The following is a 23,608-nucleotide window of genomic DNA, read 5'->3' as shown; positions in this document are numbered from 1 at the left end:
TTATTTTAATCAGGTGAACGTACAGTTATTTATGCAATTTTTCACGTTTTATCTTACAGCAACTGAAAATGAATGATAAAATACTTAAAAACCAAAATCAATTTGTATGTAAAGCACAAGTATTATAATAGAGGCGTGTAATGAACTACACTTTATGAATTTACTTCTATATGCGAGAGGGCCTAAAAGTGTTGAAAACTTAAAATGCCTACCAGTTGCTCTTATCTGCTGTTTGTTTCAAATAAGTTTCAGTATCACGAACTAAAATCCCTGTAATGGTACCACCACTTTCCAAACAAAACATCTACTTGATATACTAGATGCTGCCAGCACTATCGTTGCGATTTAATTGGTTTATGGAGCAAAAATCGTACAATAATAAACAGACAGACACATAATTAGCCGCGTCGATAAGTCGCTTTAAAAATAATATTATTAGTATGAATTTAAAACCTAGGGTGAAGCCAAACGAACGTAATTTGTGACTTGTGAGTCGTAGAATTTCGGCTGGCAGAAATTCTGCTGCGTTCAATTTCCTACAAAAGTCCTGTTCGATTCACACGAGCGTTGCAAGACTCGCAACTCACAAATTACGCTCGTTTGGCTTCACCCTTAATGTAAAATTATTCTAGAAATATTGTAGTGTTTATTCGTTTATTCCATCGTCAACATTAAAGTATATTATAATAACTAGCATGCTAATAACCACCTACACAGACATTACAATATCTTTACAGTACAGATATCGTCTTGCCATCGTGTAGGGTGTTATTACCGGAATATGACTCCAATTCATGTGACATGATGGAAATTGTATCGTAATGTTGGTTTATAGATAAACTAGGGACAAAATTTGGTGTGCACCAAGTCTTGTAATAACCACTTTAGCTAGATAAATAGATGGATGGATACATGTTACGATAATATTATAACAGGTTTGGAAGAGTTGTGGTGGGTTTTATTCCTAAAGTCGAGTAGAGCACTATGGTGTTTTAGTGGGTAGACCCCGCGCTTAAGAGTCCATACCTCGGTCAATGTCCCCTATCCGCTGGGGATGTACGACCATTTCCCCATTTTAAAGGCTACTAGGTTATTCGGCCAACTTCCCAACAGTCTGGAGCTCTACGAATGCACGAGACGGCGAGCCGACCTCTACGATACTCGGATAAACAACGATTTCGTTTAGGAAACGTACGGAAATCTGTTTCCATTTTCATTTCCGTGTTTTCCGATACTAGAGCTACGGGCCGCTGCGCAAAAATATTCAACTTCGAGTACTCGTACTTTTGTTTCCACTAAAGCTGAACTTTAAATGCAGCGAAAATGAAACATCAGTTTTTAAACGATAGGAACTCGAATTTTACTTTGAAGATGAGGATAGGTAACCAAATATCTAGTTTTGTCAACATGAGGTTTAGGATGATAAATATATTATCCTCTAAATCCGAGCAACTAAACATGTACCTACGTCCAAAAGCAAATTCGCTGGAATTTGATACCGCAAATATTTCTTTTTCCATCAATATCGAAGTACAATTCGTGACCTATTCAATGCATTAAACAACCTTCTTCCTGCTTATTTTTATTTGATGAAATTGAAAAAGTAATATCAATTTTCAAATGTAGGCCCATGAAATAGTTGCAAGCTTTCGTAATAACATTTTATAAATCGATTGCCATATGGACGGAACGAGTTGGAAACTATGTTACTGATGTTTTAGCTGTATGCGTTTTGGTCAGCGGAATCGGCGATTGAATCAATGCAAATCGTCAATTGAATCAATGCAAATCGTCAATTGAGCGCCGTTATTGGATTACGTTTCAGCGTTATTCGAACGTAATAGTATTGTTGTCCTATTGAGTGTTAATATTTCATTAAAAATAGTAAATAAAAATTTAAAAACGAATCGCGCGAGTCTGCCAGACAGCAGAAACGCACACTACGATGGTTTAGCAAGGCGTAGTTTCGTTACGCGGATGTGTGCGTGGCTGCTTGACACTGTGTGACTTAGGGTTACAGCACACATATCAACTTGAAAAGGGATCGTCAGTCGTCACCGTATCGCCTTTCGACTCGCCGTCAACCAGGGGTCAACCTAATGTATGCACGTAACCAAAGCGTATCAGCAGCTCCTGTACGTCAACTCGGCTACGGCTTGGCGACACCGCGCTTACGGCTCGCCGATCACTGGCCCCAGATCAGTTTGAAGCAAAGGTGGACGAGGAAACGTAAGCTTGGGTACACGGAGAGACGTAAGCGCGGGAACGACGAGCCGTAAGCGCGGGAACTGCAAGTTGACCACGCAACGCATCGCATTTCGGAGCCTGTTCCGAGGCGAGGCGATTACGTTACGGTTCCGCTTAGTGTGCGTTGCAGTAGAGAGTTTCATTCAAAAAATATTGAACGGCTCGAGGCGATACGGTGACGATCCTTTGCGGTGACGAGTTGATAATAATATGTGTGCTGTGACCCTTATGAAACAGCAGGGTCTACCGCTTTAAAAATTAAATCCATCCGTGCGAGTCGGACGCGCACATAACAGAATCACACACACCACGACATACAGTAACAAGGCGTAGTTTCAATACAATACACGGCGAGGCCTTGCGCTAATAAAGACAATCCTAAGTTCTAAATACTTAAAAAGTCTTTAATTCACAATAACTAGATTCCATGAAGTAATTTTATAACTAAGTGGACTAGAGTCTGGACCTGACGTGAATATTTTACAATGTAAAAGACAATGAAAGCGAAGTTGATTTTGTTTGAATGTCAGCTTAAAGCCTTAACTCACAGATGCAGGAATTGTCTCTAAAAGGAACTGTTTTAGTACTAATTACATAGAAAATCAGCCAAATGCTAGTCGCACTCGCGCACGACGGGTTCCGGACTCCGGTACCGTTATAGAACAAAAATAGACGAAAAAATCGTTTTTTTTTTTTAATGAAATAACTATAATGAAAATAAGCAAACGAGCAAACGGGTCACCTTATGGAAAGCAACTTCCGTTGCCCATGGACACTCGCAGCATCAGAAGAGCTGCAAGTGCGTTGCCGGCCTTTTAAGAGAGAATAGGGTAATAGGGGAGGGTAGGGAAGGGAGATAAGGGAATAGGGTAGGGGATTTGGGCCTCCGGTAAATTCACTGACTCGGCGAAACACAGCGCAATCGCTGTTTCACGCCGGTTTTCTGTGAGAACGTGGTATTTCTCCGGTCGAGCCGGCCCATTCGTGCCGAAGCATGGCTCTCCCACGAAAATTTTTGTAGATGAGTAATAAATATTGATTTTACTTATTTTAATTTTTATTAGTAAAGTAGATTTTGAGAAGATTTCAAGCACGTACCTCTTGCCATTACGAGATTGATATCGAACAAAAAATTGAAAAAAATCACGTTTGTTATAGATATAGGACAACAAACGTGATTTTTTGGACTGTTGAACAAATAAAATTACTATTAAAGGGGGCCTTTAATAGTAATTTTATTTTGTTTTTAGTATTTGTTGTCATAATTATCAGCAACAGAAATACACAATCTGTGAAAATTTCAGAAATTTCGCTATAGCGGTTCTTGAGATACAGCCTGGAGACAGACAGACAACGAAGTCTTAGGAAAAGGGTTTTTGCCCTTTGGGTACGGAACCCTAAAAACGTCGTGTGTATAGTCAAAGACGTGACTGCAGCCTTGATATTTTACTTGTTAAAGAAATCATTAAAAAAATTAAAACCTAGTCGAAGCCTTTAACCAAATAAAAATCCGATTTGTAGAGCTGATTTGATGACACCATGGCGCGTCTGTGTATACCAGGCGAGTCTACATACAGGGTGTAACAAAACTATAATACAATATACAACATGTTCTAGTGTAAACACCGTTATCCTTGAAGCCATCAAATGAGCCCGTCAAAATGAACAACTTTTTCTATGAGAACAATGCTGGAAACCCAAAAAAATCCGTCTTCATACCCATATACAAATTGCCGATTCGGGCATCCGTATGAAGACGGTTTTTTTTTATTTCCCAGCATTGTTCTCATAGAAAGAGTTGTCCATGTTGACGGGCTCATTTAATGGTTTCAAGGATAGCGGTGTTTACACTAACACACATGACGCTGCAGGGGTGCTTACAAAAATATTTGCTCTTTCAGCGCTGCTACTTTCACAGGGAACTCTATACAAAGGACACATACACATCCTCAAGTATTATCACTTAATTTTGTTACACCTTGTATTTTGAACCGTTTAGTCCTATACAACATCCAAGCCGAGTTATTATGATGAAACTAAACTGTCCTGATGCATACAATTAATCCGGGCTGGTATTAATGTATCCTATGCCTGTTAATATTCATGAGTATAATATGCCACATACGCTGTGACGTCATGCACGTTGACCATTACTCATAGCTCATAGTAGATCACGTTGATTATGCCCAAAATATATTAAAACTGCCATTGCTATGCTTACTTTTAATATCTTATATCTTTAAACGAGCAATTCTTGTATATATATAATTGGAATATCGGAATCGGCTCCAACGATTTTCATAAAATTTAGCATATAGGGGGTTTCGAGCGATAAATCGATCTAGCTAGGAATCATTTTGTAGAAAATGTCATTTTATTCGTGTTTTATCGAATACCGAGCAAAGCTCGGTCAAATAGCTAGTAATAATAATATGTAGTTCCGTGGTCCATGATGACAATCTGTTTCACCATTAACCAATAGTGTTCTAGTACCTACGGACGAACCGCCCCGCTCACTCTTCGCCTCCCAAAAAAGACCCAAAATTCGAACGCCACCTGATCTGCCCTATAAATTTTTTACAAGTGACAAACTAAATTTTTTTTTAATCTTTTTGATGTCAAAATTCGTGTTACAGAGTGATGTGATATGAAGTATAAATTTACTGAATAAGTTGTCATTTACTCGTTATACATTTTTGCTCGTAAGTTGAAATAACTAGGTATTTACTTATAACGCGAGCACTCAATTCATAATATGGACTTGTTGGAAAATATTTGCAATGCCCTAGTTAGTTTTCCGAGAATATCTCATGAAGAATTCTTATTGCCGTACGATAATATAGATTATTATAGGTACGTTGTGGATTGGAATCTATTTTCTATTATCTAATAGATTGTGCAGCTGCTCTCAGTCTTTTTAAACCTTGGGTGCACTCTAATTATGCTAAGGATTTTTTCAGAGACGTTTATAATAGTTTAGTATTTCCATTAGAAATCATGGACCTATAATAAATAGACAACACTAAAATAGTATGTATTTTAATGAGTCATAATTTATGCAACTTCTTGTTACAGATAAACAAATCTTAATCATAATACTATTTCAGTACATTTGCATAAAACTCGAAGAACGGAGTTATCATAAATTTATTATGTGCCCATAATTAATTCATAAGCTAGCCTCAAATTAAATTCACAGTTACTTTGAATTAGAATGTTATTTATGACATTAAAATTCATTTTTAATTAAGTTATTTTATTAAAATCCTTAGGTACGGTCCTGTTACCGAACCGGAGTCGAGGTCAACTGGTCAACTGTATTGGCATTCTGATAACGAAGCTAATGCTGCCATTACGTTTAACAGAATTTATTAAGCTGTTGCATAGCTTTTTTCGCGGGCTTTTGAGCGCGGCGACTGAATCAAGAAATTCCGTAATGAAAAACCTAACATTTCGACCCGGTGTTTGTGTGCGTGCGACTAGACGTATGCGTGTAGACTAGCTGCTCATGCATTGTAAGATAATAAAAATATTTTTTAACAATACTGCATACATAAAATAAATAAATCCATAAGTTGATAAAAATGCTATGAAATTGCAATAGCAGTCGTCTGCCGCCGAGCCCTAGCTCATCCTTGTTATCATTTTGATATAAATTCTACAGTAAAAAGCTTATTATGAGCGACTTATGCTTCCAATTCAAATGTCAGGTATTATATTATCTAACAACACAATAAGTAGCTTTTCTAATAAAAATATTTATGTTCCTACTATTCAAAGTCCATTGACCGTTGACGTTGTTAATTTGGTCGACTTTTAATATTTTGGTAACATTTGCAAAAGGCTTCTAAAATCTACGCAAAATACGTCATGAGCAATTTCCAAATTCAGTTATGATTTTATTAATATTTTTATTAATTTACAACTTGCAAGAAAAGGTTAAAGTAAATAAAAATTATCCCGAGTTTACCTACCTTTGAACTATACTTTAAGGATACCTTTGAGTTAAGAATTTACACTGCGAAAATATATTTACTGCATATTAAATTTATGAAAGTAAAAATGTAATATTTCATAGCAATAGAATCAAATATAATCTTATTACTTTATTCTGGGAAGTTAAATCATTTCTCAGAAGCATACGCTAAGCCAGGGGTTCCCAATCTTTTGCAGCCTGTGGCACAGTTACACGGTAAATATTTTGTTACGGCGCCCTACTCTACCTAGCTATTTGAAAAAGATACATATTTTTTTTATTGAAAGGTTCACAAACGCACGCGCAAGCGCTGTTTCACGCCGGTTTTCTGTGAGAACTTGGTATTTCTCCGGTCAAGCCGGCCAATTCATGGCTCTCCCACGTATAAATTCTCTATCTCCATTATCGTGTTTATTACTATTGTGATGATCATTACATCGTAAGTATGCTACGTATATAGCATACTTATGTTACTGTTATACATCTTCATGCGATTTAGTCAAAAGTAAATTAATTTTGCAATAGAAGATCTGAAATAAACAAGTAGCTACTTACGTCGGTACTCAACGTAAATTGTTCATGTTAATTGGAATATCTAATATATGAAAATTCTCGTGTCACTGTTTGTGCGCGAACTCCTCAAAAACGGCTTAGGCGATTTTGTTTTGTATAGGTACAGTATAGTATACATTTGTTAGGTCTAAGAATAGGTTTTTATTCACTTTTTAAATTTATACTAGAAATTTATATGGCAAAACAACGTTTGCCGGGTCAGCTAATCTAATTAAATAAAATCGTAAAATGAAGATTTGATGCAAAATATTCTAACATCATAAATGCATTTATTTTCGGTAGATAGTCCGATTTTGCTATGATAAAACCTAATATACTCATTTATAAAACCTAATATACCATATAGATTCACTATAAATATAGATTCACTAGAAATCACCAGTTTTAAACTATTTTTCTAACAAATACTATAACCACAGTATGAATATCGACGCCGATATGTAACATCTGACGTCACATTTCGTTTCGACCAATGGTGGCGCGTTTAGTAAGTTTGAATTTCCCTCCATTAATTTTCATTTTTTAAACCACATTTTATGGGTTTAAATAATAACTAATTAAAAAAATACCTTTTGATTATAATGTGAGGATGATAAGATTACAGAAAAATATATTTGAGCTGGAATTATTTATTTTGCATATTCCCTATTATGGTGTTTTTCAAATATTTTCATGATGCGATTTTGGCGCAACAGAGTTGTGGGTCGCCATCTATTTCTATTATAATAATTATGTGTAACATTGACGATGACGTCCGCAACTACTTTGCGCCAAAATTCGTTATCCCGCGAGAACCGTATTTTTTTCGGGATAAAAAGTATACTAGATGTCCTTTCCCGGGACTCTAAAGTATCTCCATACCAAATTTCAGCTAAATCGGTTCAGCGGTTTGGTCGTGAAGAGGTTACAGACAGACAGACAGACACACTTTCGAATATAAATAAAAAATAGCTCCCACACCGGTTTCGGTGACGGTGGCCGGTTTCATTGAAACCAGGCCAGCTACGCAGGAGTAATTTTTATAGTGCCCAAGTGTGTGCGCAGTACACAAGAGCACTCTCTATTCCTTTACTCTCATAACCCAGTGGGAATGACGACCGACACGACTGGCGAGAGATCAGGCGCAGGACCGACTTTTTACATGCCCATCCGACGCACGGATCATCTTACTTGTCAGACAATCAGGTGATCAGCCTGCATTGTCCTAACCAAACTTGGAAATAACATGTTTCCAACGCGGGAATCGAACCCACGACCTCCGAGTCAAGAGCCGCGCTCTATACCACTAGACCACGGAGGCGTTCTGAATATAAATATTATTAGTATGGATAATGCGGTGTGTAATTGGGTGCGTGGTTGACATTCGTGGAATCCCAATGCGCGAGTGCAACTAAATTGAATATCGTGCATTCTTCGACATCATTATACGGATAACATCGGTTTACAATGCTTGCAAGTTTCTATTTTCTGCCCATGGAACAATTTCACCCAAAATATTGTTTTAGTTAGAATTTTTTTGTATTTTTTTGTTTCCTAGACAGAAAAAATAATAGTGACAAACTTGAAAGAGCAACAAAATCTGCAAATGTTTTGTTATTATCCGTACCACAGACATCCGTACTAATATTATAAATGCGAAAGTGTGTCTGTCTGTCCGTTGCCTCTTCACGCCCAAACAGCTAGAGGTAAGGACAGACAGAACGGCAGATACACCTTTTTTTTATCAGTTTTACCTAATGTAAAAAACCTACTAGGTCTCCATGACCCTCGAATGACTACAAAATTAGCACCTTCCCCTCCCCTACTATTAAGTTTTTATTCAATATACAAAAATTTTACCTCTAGGATTTTATTATATCTATAGATATAGATAGATATAGATATTATGCTTAAAACCGCAAGACGTATACCTTAATAGTGTAATGGATATTAAACCAACCAACCATATATATGGTTGGTTGGTTTAGTAACATATATATTATGTTACTAAACCACATTGTGTTGTGTATGCATTGATCTGAAGTCTAACTATTGCATTTAGTTAAAATATTTATTTTATGGTAAGCTAAACCTTTTCTTTATAGAAATTATATTATGCTGAATATTGAGCTGCGTTATTATATGGAGACTATTATTTTTATTTAAGAAAATACTTAAGCTAATAAAAGCTTAAACATACGGCTGCTATTTAGAGAGATTTAAAATAACTTAAAGAAATTGTATGGAGTTTGTGTCATAATAAAGATTTTAACAAAATCTTCACACATTTTCTGTCAAACTCTACATTAAATTAGAGTTAAGTAACCATTAATGTCTCGGAGTGCGGCCATTAGTCTTCTAATGAAAACGAAACATTTGCCGTCCTAAATGACCTTCTGAAGGTCGAATCTATGTTTATACCCTGTTTTCGCCATGTTTTCGCACTTAACGATTATTACACTGTCAATTAATAACATTTTCCCCATGATATCAATTGAAAACCTACGGGTAGTAAGTAGGTTTCCATCATTAAGAAATTAGTGGACATTGGGCATTTGTCGTCAATCCACACTGTATGAGTGTGGATTGACGACAAATGCCCAATGTTACCTAAACGTAACATTCTGATCTTTGCGACAAGCGACCGCGACCAACAAAACTTCAATAAAAATGCCACTTTATGAACTAGGCCAGGGCTTCCCAAACTTATTTGTACTGTGACGCCCTTGGGATTTTGCCATTTCTTTACGACGCCCCTCAACCCAGCCCCCAAAAATACTTTCTAATTTTAGAACCAGCCTACATATGTTATCGTATAAACACTGTTTGGATATTTATATTTTTATTAGGAAATAATGACCAAATCAAAACATAAGTATAAAATTAAAAGAGATATTTATGAAAGATATTAAAGCCCGCAAGACTGGTTAATGTGAAGGCTGCGCTTGCTTTTCTGAGTATAGCTTCTGAAACCGGGGATTTAGATTGCCCGGGAATCCCGAGATGTATGATTGACATAATGCGCGCGGCGTTAACTCGATTTGGTTGTGTTGACATGCGACGCCCGTGGGACAGTATCGCGACGTCCCGGGGCGTCGCACAGTTTGGGAAGCCCTGAACTAGGCTATAGGTTTGGTGGCTTTTCCTATTAATTGGAAAAATAGGCGAAGTGACAGATCGAGAACAGAAATCTCAATGTACCTAAGATATGTCTGTATGGCACCCGATATGATGTATATGTCGCATAGATTATTAAATCTAAATATTAATTAATATTCCCTTTTAAAACGCTTGTCATTTTATACCCCTGTATCTCCCACTTTACAATACGTACTTCGGTAGGAATTCGTTTGTGTTAAGGTCTAGTGCACAATTTAACAGATTTCTAAATACATATTCCGCTTTAAGACCAGTGGGGTAAGCCAAGATTTTTTCTTTCTCGCTTCGTTATAGAATCGCCAACCAAAATGTTTGGAATTGACATACGCGTTCGTTAATATGGCGTTGACGTTCGACTCGTCTTTTGTCAATTCCGTACATTTTGGTTGGCGATTCTATAACGAAGCGATAAAGAAAAGATCTTCACTCACCCCCCTGTTCTCCTTTAAACCAAATAAAACTAGAAAACTTTTAACTTATTTTGACTGTTTTTAGTAAAATCCATATTAACAAGTATTACTTAGCTCTAATTACTTCTTATCGTAATATATTACGTCATATTAAATTGCAACATTTGCTGCGAGTATAATATTATTATAACGAGTAAGCGTTTGCTTAGCTTAGGTTGGGTTGCACCAGAGGCGTGGTTAAAGTTAAAGTTATGGTTTATGTTAAGGCTAATTTAACTTTAACCTTAACTTTGATCACAGAATTTGACAGAAGACGTTGCTGGTCCGACAATGCTTTATAAGAACGTGGGCGGGGGCGCTGCTGGTAAAGGAGAACTGTCAAAAATGGCGTTTTTGTATGACAGCGTTAGTTCCTTTTTTCGACACGTGCATTTAAAGTCTTGTCGAGCTCTATGGTTATGGTTAAATATGGCATCTTAATGGCGTTCATTTTTAACTTTAACCAAAGATTTGACATTTTGCATTGTAGTTAAAGTTATAGTTAAAGTAAGTTGGTGCAACCCACCTTTAATTATTTACATTATTATAAAATAAAAAAATAAAATATCGTTGAGCATTTCTACTGTAACGCTTAGACTACTACATAGGCGAGTTTCCTACATCACATCAAAACTGTCATACTTGTTAGGATACTGGATAGTCAGTTGACTTCGCGCAACAAAACGTTAGTCGCCGACATCGAGGTACAACCTTATCGATTGGCGTCTATTCGAAAGCAATTATAACTTTTTGAGTGTAGGTATACGCAGAACTTATTCATAACGATGTTAAATTTATTTTGTACTTTAGTTTGTATGATCGTGTTGCTATGGATTTCCTCGCCTGATTTAATGTTGAACCTTTATGAAACGTTACATGTAAATGCTTTTCTTCTCTTTTTCTTTTCTTTTTTAGGGTTCCGTAGCCAAATGGCAAAAAACGGAACCCTTATAGATTCGTCATGTCTGTCTGTCTGTCTGTATGTCTGTCTGTCTGTCTGTCTGTCTGTCTGTCTGTCTGTCTGTCTGTCTGTGTGTCTGTCTGTCTGTCTGTCCGTCTGTCACAGCCTCTTTTCTCCGAACTAGAGATAGTAGATAGTAGTAGATGTAGTCTATGAACCGCATTAAGATTTTGATACAAAAGTGGAAAAATTATTAAAAATTTTAGGGGTCCCATAGGTACAACTGAAACAAAAAAAAACTACCAACGAAAATTGGTTTGAACGAGATCTAGCAAGTAGTGATTTAACTTTGATTAAATCAACTGAAATATAAAAATAAATCAAAAACCTGTTAATTTCATAGAAATAAACCTTATTGCTGCTGCGGAACCCTTCATGGGCGAGTCCAACGCACACTTGGCCGGTTTTTTACTTCTTTAACAAAAAATATAACAGCTACTCGGTAACTTTTGAGACGTTACAAAAATGTATTGTTTGTTATTGAAACTTATACTGACTTCGCTGGTTTTGAAAAGTTTCCTTTATTTTTTTATTCCTATAACCTATATGTTTCTATTTTTACACAATTTGTTGTTTATAAATATAATACTTCGCCATACATTAAACTTTAAAGTGTCACTTGAAATACTGCTGTTTTACACGTTCCCTCCTCAAGCAATGTTTGGTAAATCAATTTTCAAGATCTGTGAATTCCCAGATGGAAGATGGGTCTATTCGAATGGGGCCGGTATTCAAACCGACGACACTGTTTCGTCATCGTATTTAGAATAGCTCGAATTTGTGGTAATATTTCGGTTGAAGACGTTTAAATACACTGCCCAAGTCTTGAGGATTTGAGACGGCGACCATTCATTCCCGTACAAAGACAGCGAACAAGCCTGGCTTAACTTGGATAAATTGACGGGGATATAATCATTTAAACCACTTTAACTTTCTGAGTAATTTTTCATTTATGCATAATGCTTCTAGATACCATTATAATATACAACACCAACCAAATATTGGCCACGATTTCATGTTCGCATCTGAATTTCGTTGAAACTAGACACAAATGGCACAGTAGGTAAATAGGGATTCTAATATTATATTACAATTCCAAAAACGAGCTCCATGCCCAGTTTTAACTAGGTACTAACCGTTTGGTAAATTTTCGAATTCGAGACGAACTAGAATTGTCACCCTATTCTCTATCAAAATCATGTTAGAAGTTCATACAACAAACAAATGTTTCCTCTTCAATGATAGTTCAATTTTGCTCTGGGTTCAATGAACATCATTGTAAATCGGTTATCCTTTGTACAGGATGTCTTCTCGAGCTATTAAGGTCTGATTGTGTTGTATCCAATAAATTAAAGGTCAATCTCTGAAGTACGACGAGCGTTATAATCTGTCCCAGGGGAAGTCCTCATTATTTTCTTATCATAACCCAGTTTTAGTATCAAGGGACACGGTTAGAAATCATATGACATAAGACAATGCTGAAATGAAGCCAATATCAAGATTTTTGATTATGAATGATTCTTAGAAGTAACTGGTGAGGAATTGCTTAAATTTTCAAAGAATTGCAGTGTTTGACACAAACTTACAAATCTATTATTAACTAGCTGTTGCCCGCAACTTCGTCCGCGTGAATGTATGTTATTAAAATCGAGATTTAGAAAATTGAACAGCCATCTACGACTATTTTATTTGGATCTATATTACACACGAAATTTTTAATTTACATCAAAGACTCAGGAAACTTGAACCTCAGATACTTATCATTTTGAAAAATCCTTTCTTCGAAGACCGCTTGGCGTGGACAGGGGATGGGGGCCACAGGACAGGGAAAAGGAACATGTGACGGAGATAGAGATACTTCAGAAGACGTTATTTAATGTAGGCATCTATCCCTCTTTATCCTACCTCTTATTCTCAGATTCATAATCTACAATGGAACCACAATTTCGAGGAGTTTCTTCAATTCCATTACTTATGAAGTCACCGTTTTTAGGGTCCCGTACCCAAAGGGTAAAATCGGCCGGGACTTTATTACTAAGACTTCGTTGTCTGTCCATCTGTCTGTCTCCAGGCTGAATCTCAAGAATTGGTACAGCTAGAGTTCTGAAATTTTTACAGATTATGTATATCTGTTGCCGCTATAACAAAAAATACTGAAAACAAATAAAATCAATATTTAAGGGTGACCCCCATACAACAAACATGATTTTTTGGCCTTTTTGCTCGATATCAATAATGACAACAGGCAGACAGTTGAAATTTTTACAGAATCCTTAATTATATGTATACTTTAATAAATAATTATAAAATTAGAATATAATTAAAATTTAAGGAGGGCTCCCATACAAAAACATAACTTTTGGCCTATTTTTTCTCTATAACGGTACGGAACCCTTCGTGCGCGAGTCCAACTCGCACTTGGCCGATTTTATTGTAAACATGGTATCAAATTCGGGCAATCTATACAACAACAAAAGAATTTTAAAAATCTGACCACACACAGCAAAGTAAACATTAACTCCTCCTTTTTTGAAATTCGGTTAAAAAAGTATCTAAGATGTTGACCAGAAATGTAAGGTATCATCATGCCAAATTTCATTGAAATCGGTCTAGCGGATTCAAAAATTAGCCTGTACAAACAGACAAACAGACAAACAGACAAACCGACAAACAGACAGAGAAACATAAATTTCAAAAACAGTTAAAATGTGTTCTATTACTCTTCTAACATGCCCCTGACTCGTTTTTTCAAGTTTATTTTCAATGTACAAAAATTTTACCTCTACGATTTTATTATAAGTATAGATATAGATTACTAAATTACACATATTATAAATATGGATTTCTTGAAAATTTCAAGTGCCTACCAGCTGTTGCCATTATATTATACATATTATATTATATACATATAGATATTGAGCAAAAAAAGCGAAAAAAATCAAGTTTGTCGTATGACTATCCCCCTTAAATATTAATCTTATTTTGTTTTCAGTATTTGTTGAATATAGCGACAGCAGATATACACAATCTGTGAAAATTTCAGAAGTCTTGCTATTGCGCTTCTTGAGATACAGCCTGGAGACAGACAGACCAACAGACAGACAGACCGATAGACATAGGAGTCTTAGTACTTAATAGATCCCGTTTTTACCCCTTGGGTACGGAACCCTAAAAAAGGAAGAAGGGTTCATAAAAATTCAAATAAGAGCCAAATCATGATGAACCCTACTAATTGCTGCTCGGATCTATTAACCCTAACGACATTTGAGAGTTATCCCGATTTACAATTTATCGCCTTTCATTTCCGTCAATGTTTAAATATTCAAATCAAAACAAGGTAAATCACTTTGGAGCATTTTCGATCCGAATTCAGTTGGCGGATGATAAAATACATTGTTTGCTGCAATTAGCTTGCTAGCAAATATATAATTTTCTGTTTGAAAAAATAAGTTGGCTATTTGTATTGAAAGTTGTGAAAATTGAAATTATTTATTTACAAAATACAAGATTTTTCGATTTCGCCTTTTAAAAATTGTGCATAAAATATTTTCATACACCTCTTTGCCTTGAGGTTAAATTTTGAAAATATCATCTCTTGGTGGAGGCCGGAAAGTATTAGTTTGTAGCTCTTACTGCATAAATCTTATATGAAACTTCTTTGATTCAATTACATAATAACTGTAATTAAAATATGAAGAATTTGACAGATAATGTATTGAGATATCAAAATCTTCATTTAATTACAGCTAAGTAATTAATATTAATTAATATTTTCATTAGTCGCTGAGTTCTGCAGTAAGTTTTTTTGAGCGATGATCTATAGCTTTGTTCACACTGTGCCTTTTTCTGTTCGTCAAAGGCGTGCGTTATAGCGCAGTCTACAGCGAACGTGAGGCATGCCCGCGACGCATGCCCTCTGACCGTATCCAAAACATCAAAAATGACAATATTGGCGTTGCGTTCCTTGACGCATTGAATGCGCCAATATGAAAGTTGATGACGAAAATTTAAGATGAAAGTGCACAGTGTGAACATAGCTTTTGGGTCAATTACTCTTTGTCTGTTACATAATAGGTATTATATTAGGGACTGGGTATATAGTATATACTATGTAAAGAATAAAGAAGTTTCATATAAAATTCCGAGTGCAAATATGCGATATTGGTAGCCAAAAATATTGTTTGAATAGTGTAAAACTTGATCCGCTCAGACCAATAACTTAGAGTTTGAAATCTCCGGGTTCGTCTAATGTAGTCTATGCGAGTTCTAAGTTTCGATGTAAAGTTGCGGGCGTGGGTGGAATGCTATTTGTGTGTGAACGATAAACTATCAAATTGTTATCTTTATGTATAAAGGTTGTAACATTGTTATAATGCTCTAGTGAGTCTAGGCCCTGGGGCAGGGCGCACCTGGGTGCCGCGGCGCACAGTTTGGGAACTTCTGCCCTAGGGTATCCATATGCACTGAAAGAATTACTTTTACTTATAATTATATTGTACCTACTAGATGTTCCGCGCGGCTTCGCCCGCGTAATTTAGAAATTAGTACAGTACATTTTTCCACAAAAAAAAAAATGTCCTTTCACGTGGTCTATTCTTCATATGTGCCAAATAACATAAAAATTGCTCCAGTACATTCAAATAAGCCCTTTAAAATAATTTCCCTCGTTTTTTCCACACTTTCCTCAATTTCTTCTCTCCTATTAGTCTTAGCGTGATAAAATATAGCCTTTCTCATAAGTAGGCTATCTAACACTGAAAGAATTTTTCAAATCGAACCAGTAGTTCCTGAGATTAGCGCGTTCAGATAAGCCATTTCAAATATTTTTTTCCGTTTTTTCCTTTTTCCTCTATTTCTTCGCTCCTATTAGTCTTAGCGCGATAAAATATAGCCTACAGCCTTCCTCGATAAATGGGCTATCTAACACTGAAATAATTTTTCGAATCGGACCAGTAGTTTCAGAGATTAGCGCGTTCAAACAAACAAACTCTTCCCAATTATAATATTAAGTACCTATAGATTAATATTATACTTACGTATCGGGTTTTAATTTATAAGCTATTCCATAGCTTTTATCGCGGGATTTGAGCATGGCGACCGGATCAAGAAATTCCGTTACGACAAAACCTAACACTCTGACCGGCATAGCGATGAGGCGTTGCCAGACTTTGACTAGACGTATGCGAATTATAATTGCACAAGTTGATAAAACAAAATCTTTACCGCGGCAGTCCCAGAGTTCCACACGTCTTTATACACGTACGTTAAAATAGAATCAGGATCCATTAAACAGTTAAATAACGAAGTTTCCAATTGGTATCCTGACTCCTGAGGTCCACTGGCGCCAATCAGAGCTAAAATTAACCCGTTGTTCAGATATCATCATCGGTTCAGCAGCTGTTGTTCAGATATGATGCATTTTCTTAAATAAATACGAACGAAAGAATAAACAATAACTAGAGATCGCCCAATGGTCGAAGTTTGACATTAGTTTCAACGACATTAGGACTACCTACTACGTTTAATTTGTAAAAAATTTGACTTTATCATAATATATATTTTCAATTTGTCAACTTGTTGTCAACAGACTTCAACCATAAATAAAAGAGTATGATTCGTATGTACAGGTTTATCACTCAAAAATCTGTCATCTTCTTGAGTGTGCGTATTGTAGTGTGTGTAATGTTAAATAATATTAGCTCGATGACTCCTTCACCATAATATAATCTATAACTGTGCAAAATTTCATTTACCTACGTTTTTCGCGTGCGTATTAATATATAGATATTTACTATAATCCAGTGTTAACTTTGACCTACATCCGTGCAACAGGCCTGTAGAAAAGGCTGTCAACATCTTTATTTGCAACAATTAGATTTGTATTGTACGTAATGAATACTGGATTGCTCCAGGTCTTCCGTGACCTGGAGCAATGTTCAAATACACAAGCAAAGCAGTCGTGGTTGCCTTTGATACGATGATCGCTGTACAAAGCTCTAATTCAAAGATAAATTGTTGGCTTATGAGTATGAACCTGTTCATAGTGAGTGCTATATCGTTCCATCTTAGAGAATCCATACTAATATTATAAATGTGAAAATGTGTCTGTCTGAGACAGACAGACGGACGTCTGTCTGTAACATCTTCACGGCCAAACCGTTGAACCAATTTTGCTGAAATTTGGCACGGAGATACTTTGAGTCCCGGCAAAAGACTCCCGCTACTTACATACATAAAGGACTAGGATACTTTTTATCCCGGAAAAATGTACGGTTCCCGAACTAACGAACTTAGGCGCAATGGAGTTGTCATCTAGTCTTGAATATTTGTGTATGCCTAGTTTTCTGGTGTGCGCTGTATTATTGTAAACATTGTGTAGGTTTCAGTGAAGATAAAAACACCCACCTTAATCTTAAACCTAGGAAACCGCGCATTATTTATCCTCTCTTTAAACTTCGAGTGAAGTCCGTTCTCTCAGGTAAACTAACGCTAATTTATATCAAAATTCAAAATGTGTTTTATTAAAAACAAATTGCACCAAAACTCAATTATCGCGCGGATACCGTACATTTTTCCGGGACAAAAGTACCCTATGTTCTTTACGGGACTCTAAGTATCTCCATGAAAATTTACAGCAAAATCGGTTTAGCGGTTTGGGCGTGAAGAGGTAACAGACAGACAGAACAGACGGGCAGACAGACATACACGCTTTCGCATTTAAAATATTAGCTAGTATGGATTTGTATTATACAGCACAATTTGAACTTCGAGCCTACAATGACGCCTATCGCCAGTTCGGGAAATAACCCGGCGAGAAGAATCGCCGTAAGAATCTCGCTCACCACTTCTTTTACCAAACAGTAAAAAATGTTATTAATAATAAATAAATAAAAATAAAAATCATTTATTTTCAGACCATAGATCCATAGTGTTAGTAACAATTTGACTTAAAAAACTATGTTAGTAGTACACTTGTATTTATTAAATTGTGAATTATACAATTTAATAAATAAAATTATAAAAATTAGAAAATTAAGTCTATGATTGACAGGTTCATTGAGACTTCATAACATGAAGTTCAATGAACCTGTCCACCAAGACTGAATCTAAGCTTTCACTAACCATCCTCAGGACTTTGTTCGAGCTCCCCCGCACTCTGTTTACTAGTGAGGCGACCTTTTTCCTCATTAGTGCATAAAAGTCATCTACACCGGCATCTGCAAACATACCTGATGCACTACAGTAGCGAGGCAGCCGGAACAAAGCCCTGAAGATGTTGTTGTATTGAATACGCAGGGCATTGTAAGACTTCTGTGTATATTTGGCCCACAGACTGCTCGTGTAAAATGTCTGGCAATATGCTTTAAAAAGAGTGATCTTAATCTCAGCTGTGCACCGAGCAAATCTGTGTGCCAACATATTGCCACGAACCGCCAATGCCCTACGTTCCCTTTCCACATCAAATTCATCACATAGGTCTTCAGTGACTACATGACCCAAGTATTTAAACTGTGTGACACGGTTTAAAGTTTCTGAGTCTATGGTGAGTGGGGGTATTGTGGAAGGTCCTTTATTCTGACATTTAAATAACATAAACTCACTCTTTTTTGCATTATACTTTAAACCGTGTGACACAGCATAAGACTCGCAGGTCTTCAGAAGTACTCGAAGTCCCCCAATCGAGGGACTCAGCAAAACCATGTCGTCAGCATAGCTAAGATTATTTACACACACATCATCAATAAAGCATCCGACATGTGTTTTGCTAAGCTCCTCGATCAGGTCATTTACATATATATTGAACAGGCGAGGAGAGGTTAATCCCCCCTGTCTCAAGCCACATCTCATATTATACTCAACAGAGTATGAATTTCCCCATTTTACAACATTTTTTTGGTTGTTGTACCAGTATGAAAAAATTTTAATAATATCTGGAGACAACCCAGCCTTCACTAGCTTATTCCACAGCTTGTCATATAAAACCCTATCAAATGCTTTGGACAAGTCTAGGAAGCAAGCATAAACAGGAGTTTTTCTAGAAACATAATAATTAACTGTATGCTTTAGAGCTAATATAGCACTTTCCGTAGAGAGGCCTGGTCTAAAACCAAATTGTGTATCTTGTAATAATGTTGTAATTCTATCCAAATGTTTATTTAGTAAGCCATCCAAAACCTTAGCCATGATTGTGGCCAATGAAATTGGTCTATAGTTCTGTTTATCCGATGTGTCACCAGTAGGGTTTTTTACAACTGGAACCACTATCGTTTTTATAAGATCCTGAGGCAAATATGAATGACGCAAACAAAGTGTAAACAACATACCTAGTATTCTATTTATATGGGGTCCAGCATGTTGCAGGTGCTCGATACTGAGCCCATCATGGCCAGGTGACTTACCTCGCTTCATATCTTTCAAAACATTATGAACATCTATGGCTGAAAAGGAAATAAGTTCCTGGCCACTTCCATACTCAACAGCTTGCAACGGCAGCATGGCTGGTTGTACTACAAATGTTATTGATTACAATCTCACCCTTTCGTTCTTTGCCGATGACCACTTAATTTCTCTATTAAAAAATATCAATAGCCTCAAACCAATTAACCTAATTTCTGCAGCAGTTAATCTGCACAATGGTCTGTTTGTTCGAGTATAATATCTAATTGGTATTGCCATGGACGCTCGGTACGAATGCAAATACCGTCACTGTTCTAAAGATAAACTGGAAACGTTTAGAGACATTGGTGGATGAAGCGTGTAACTAACAATATGAAAATTGACGTTTTTTAGAGTTCCGTACCCAAAGGCTAAAAACGGGACCCTATTACTAAGATTTGAAATATAGTCTGTCTCCAGGCTATATCTCAAGAACCGCCATAGCTATACGTACTTGTGAAATTTTCAGTTTGTGTAAGTATATCTGTTGCCGCTATAACAATAAATACTAAAAACAAAATAAATTAAATATTTAACAGCCCCCGTTATATACAACAAACTTGATTTCTTTTGCTATTTTTTACTCGATATCAATAATGGCAACAGGCGTGCACTTGAAATGTTTACTTTTGGTAAAATTTTGGTCTATAATTGTACGGAACTCTTTTTTGCATAAATGGAGGCTCCGAAAAATTTATTGGGAATCAAAAATACAGATTTTATGTACCTATAACCAGATATTTTAGCCAGATGATGGAGTAGGTTACGAAAATTGTTCGATTTCAATAAATAAAGGAAACATCATTGACCTTACGTTATAAAATGTAAGTTACCCACTTCATCCACTTGTCTTCATTTAAATATATCCGTGAATGCCATAGAGAGATCTATTATTCAATAAACTACGTCACGAGATGTTTTACTTTAAGGTACAAGTTGGAAGTCGGCTACACGAAGCGCCAGCAGACGACGTGTCGTCGCGACGCTACTGGTGTCTATGTATTTTTATGAAATAGCCTCCGCAGCTAGCGACACGAAGCTAGCGACACTTTTCATAGAAATACATAGAAAGCAGAAGTATTGCGACGACACGTCGTCTGGCGCCGCTTCATGTCGCCCGCTGTCAACCGGCACCTTTATACTCGTATATCAGGGCCGTCCCTAATGCGGTTGTTTTGTATTGTGAAGCGCATGTTAAATGTTAACAACCATCACCAATCTGTGTCGTTTAGCGTATTAGGTACACTAATGGTCTTTTCAGTGTTCTTGTTTTCGAAGATTTCTCTGTCGTTACTCGTTTCCCGTTCGTCTTTTTACCGACTTCCAAAAAGGAGATTTTATATGTGGCTGTATTTTTTATCTGCCTTTGTCTTGCATATACAGTGTGTAACAAAAAATAAGTGATAATACTTTAGGGCGTGTACGTGTTCCTTGTAGAGAGTTCACTGTGAAAGTAGCAGCGCTGAAAGACGAAATTTTTTTTCACTTTTGTATGGGGAAACTCGTGACTCTCGAGCCCTTGCCCATACAAAAGTGAAAAAAAAAATTCGTCTTTCAGCGCTGCTACTTTCACAGTGAACTCTCTACAAGGAACACGTACACACCCTAAAGTATTATCACTTATTTTTGTTACACCCTGTATAAAGTTACTACTACTACTGGTTATACTTTATAGTTTAATTCTACTACGATATTCTTTAATTTTTCTTATTTGTTAAAGGTTTGGTTTTTTTAACAAACAATTATATTATACAGGGTGTAACAAAATTAAGTGATAATACTTTAGGGTGTGTACGTGTTCCTTGTAGAGAGTTCACTGAGAAAGTAACAGCGCTGAAAGACCAAAATTTTTTTTCACTTTTGTATGGGGAAACTCGTGACGCTCGGGCCCTTGCCCATACAAAAGTGAAAAAAAATGTTCGTCTTTTAGAGCTGCTACTTTCACAGTGAACTCTCTACAAGGAACATGTACACACCCTAAAGTATTATCACTAGTTTTTGTTACACACTGTATACTAGCTGTTGCCCGCGACTTCGTCCGCGTTAGCATAGTAGATCACACCCCAAGTATTATTTATTGTACTAAATATTCAATATACAGAATTGACTTTCCTACGATTTTATTATATATAGATGTTTCGCACGTCTTCGCTTGCGTAATTTAGGATTTCACGCAACCGTACATTTTGCAGCAAAAAATAGTATATTTCCCTTCACGTGGTCTATTCTTCATGTTTGCCAAATAACATAAAAATTGCTCGAGTAGTTCATAATATAATAAGCAATTCCATATAATTTCCCCCGTTTTTTTCCATATAATTTTTCCACATTTTCATCTATTTCTTCGCTCTTATTAGTTTTAGCGTGATAAAATATAGCATATAGCCATATAGCCTACCTCGATGAATGGGCTATCTAACATTGAAAGAATTTTTCAAATCGGATAAACAGTTCCTGAGATTAGCGCGTGCAAATAGGCCCTTTCATACAATTTCCCCCGTTTTTTTCACATTTTCCTCTATTTCTTTGCTCCTATTAGTCTTAGCGTGATAAAATATAGCTTATAACCTTTCTCGATCAATGGAATATCTAACACTGAAAGAATTTTTCAAATCGGACCAGTAGTTCCTGAGATTAGCGCGTTCAAATAAACAAACAAACAAACAAACTCTTCCCAATTATAATATTAGTATAGATTACAGCGTAGATTACAGCCCATAAATAGCTGTCCTTATGATTGTTACATGTTTTTGCAACTTCCTAACGATCTAAAAAGAAAGAACGGTAAAAACAAACGCATAAACAAACAAGAAAAGATATAGAAACCATTTGTCGTCGACAATAACAGTAACTGATTGTACGAAAGAATAATTATTAAAATTTTATTGCGAACTCTCAATACAAATTTCAATAAAATATGCATTTCGAAGGAAATATTGCGAATTCTGGTACATAATAGCTGCAAACTCCCATTCATAAATAAAAAGTATGAAGAAGTTTATGAAAAAAGATTCGACAAAAAGTTTTGGGAATAACTTATTGTAAACATAATATTATGAATTAGATCGACTGGTAAAATACCATTATGAAATGGTTTGTTGAATGAAAACAAAAGAAAAGAAGTGGGCGAGAGCCCAATTTTTATTGTCTGCTGTATAAAAATATATCTTTTCTTTAATATTATGATGAATTGAAGAAGGTTTAGAGCAGTTTTTCCCTAATTGGGCGATAATGCCCCCTTGTGGGCGCTGGAGGTCTAACCCAGAAAAAAGGGGGTGCGTTGTGTAGAGGTTTGGGGGGTTATTTATTTCTTCTGGATGCATTTTAAATTGAAACAAGGGGGCCGCTAAAACATAAATTGTTCTCAAAGTGGGCAGTACACAAAATAAGTTTGGGAACCTCTGCTTTAGAGTTTAGAGTTTGCTTGTCGCGAACTGATCAAATTTGCAAGATCGAGTGTTAAATAGAGTGGTTTGCCACTCAACCGATTGTAATGTAATTTGGCACAGATATAGAGTAAAACGCCGAGAAAGGACAAAGGCTACATTTACTTTGGGAAAATGTACGGTAAACGGTTCATGTTTATTTACGCGGGCGGACTTGCGTGAACGTACTTATATTGTGGAGCTTTCCAGTTAGACATTTATAAAACCGGACAGTCATCAGTCATCACTCAGCCTGCGGGAAAGCTGACTGACGTAGTCGCTTTGAACTTTGACAACATGAAAGCCTCATAAAAACCCTTCAGCTTCCAAATTTCACTAGCTAAAGACCAAGCAGTGCGTGCTATTTCAATTTACTCATAACATATATAATTTTACGAGTATT

The 23,608-nt window shown here is 36.3% G+C and overlaps 1 protein-coding gene across 3 annotated transcripts in view; it reads left to right on the top strand.

The window, feature by feature from the left end:
• LOC121738937 (cGMP-specific 3',5'-cyclic phosphodiesterase-like) overlaps positions 1–23,608 on the top strand; it is a 222,251-nt gene that overhangs the window by 169,799 nt on the left and 28,844 nt on the right. The window lies entirely within an intron of this gene.

The sequence above is a fragment of the Aricia agestis genome, chromosome Z, assembly GCF_905147365.1.
Source record: "Aricia agestis chromosome Z, ilAriAges1.1, whole genome shotgun sequence".
NCBI lineage: Eukaryota > Metazoa > Arthropoda > Insecta > Lepidoptera > Lycaenidae > Aricia > Aricia agestis.
Note: the sequence above shows the minus strand (reverse complement) of the source record. Positions and strands in the feature narration are given on the sequence as shown.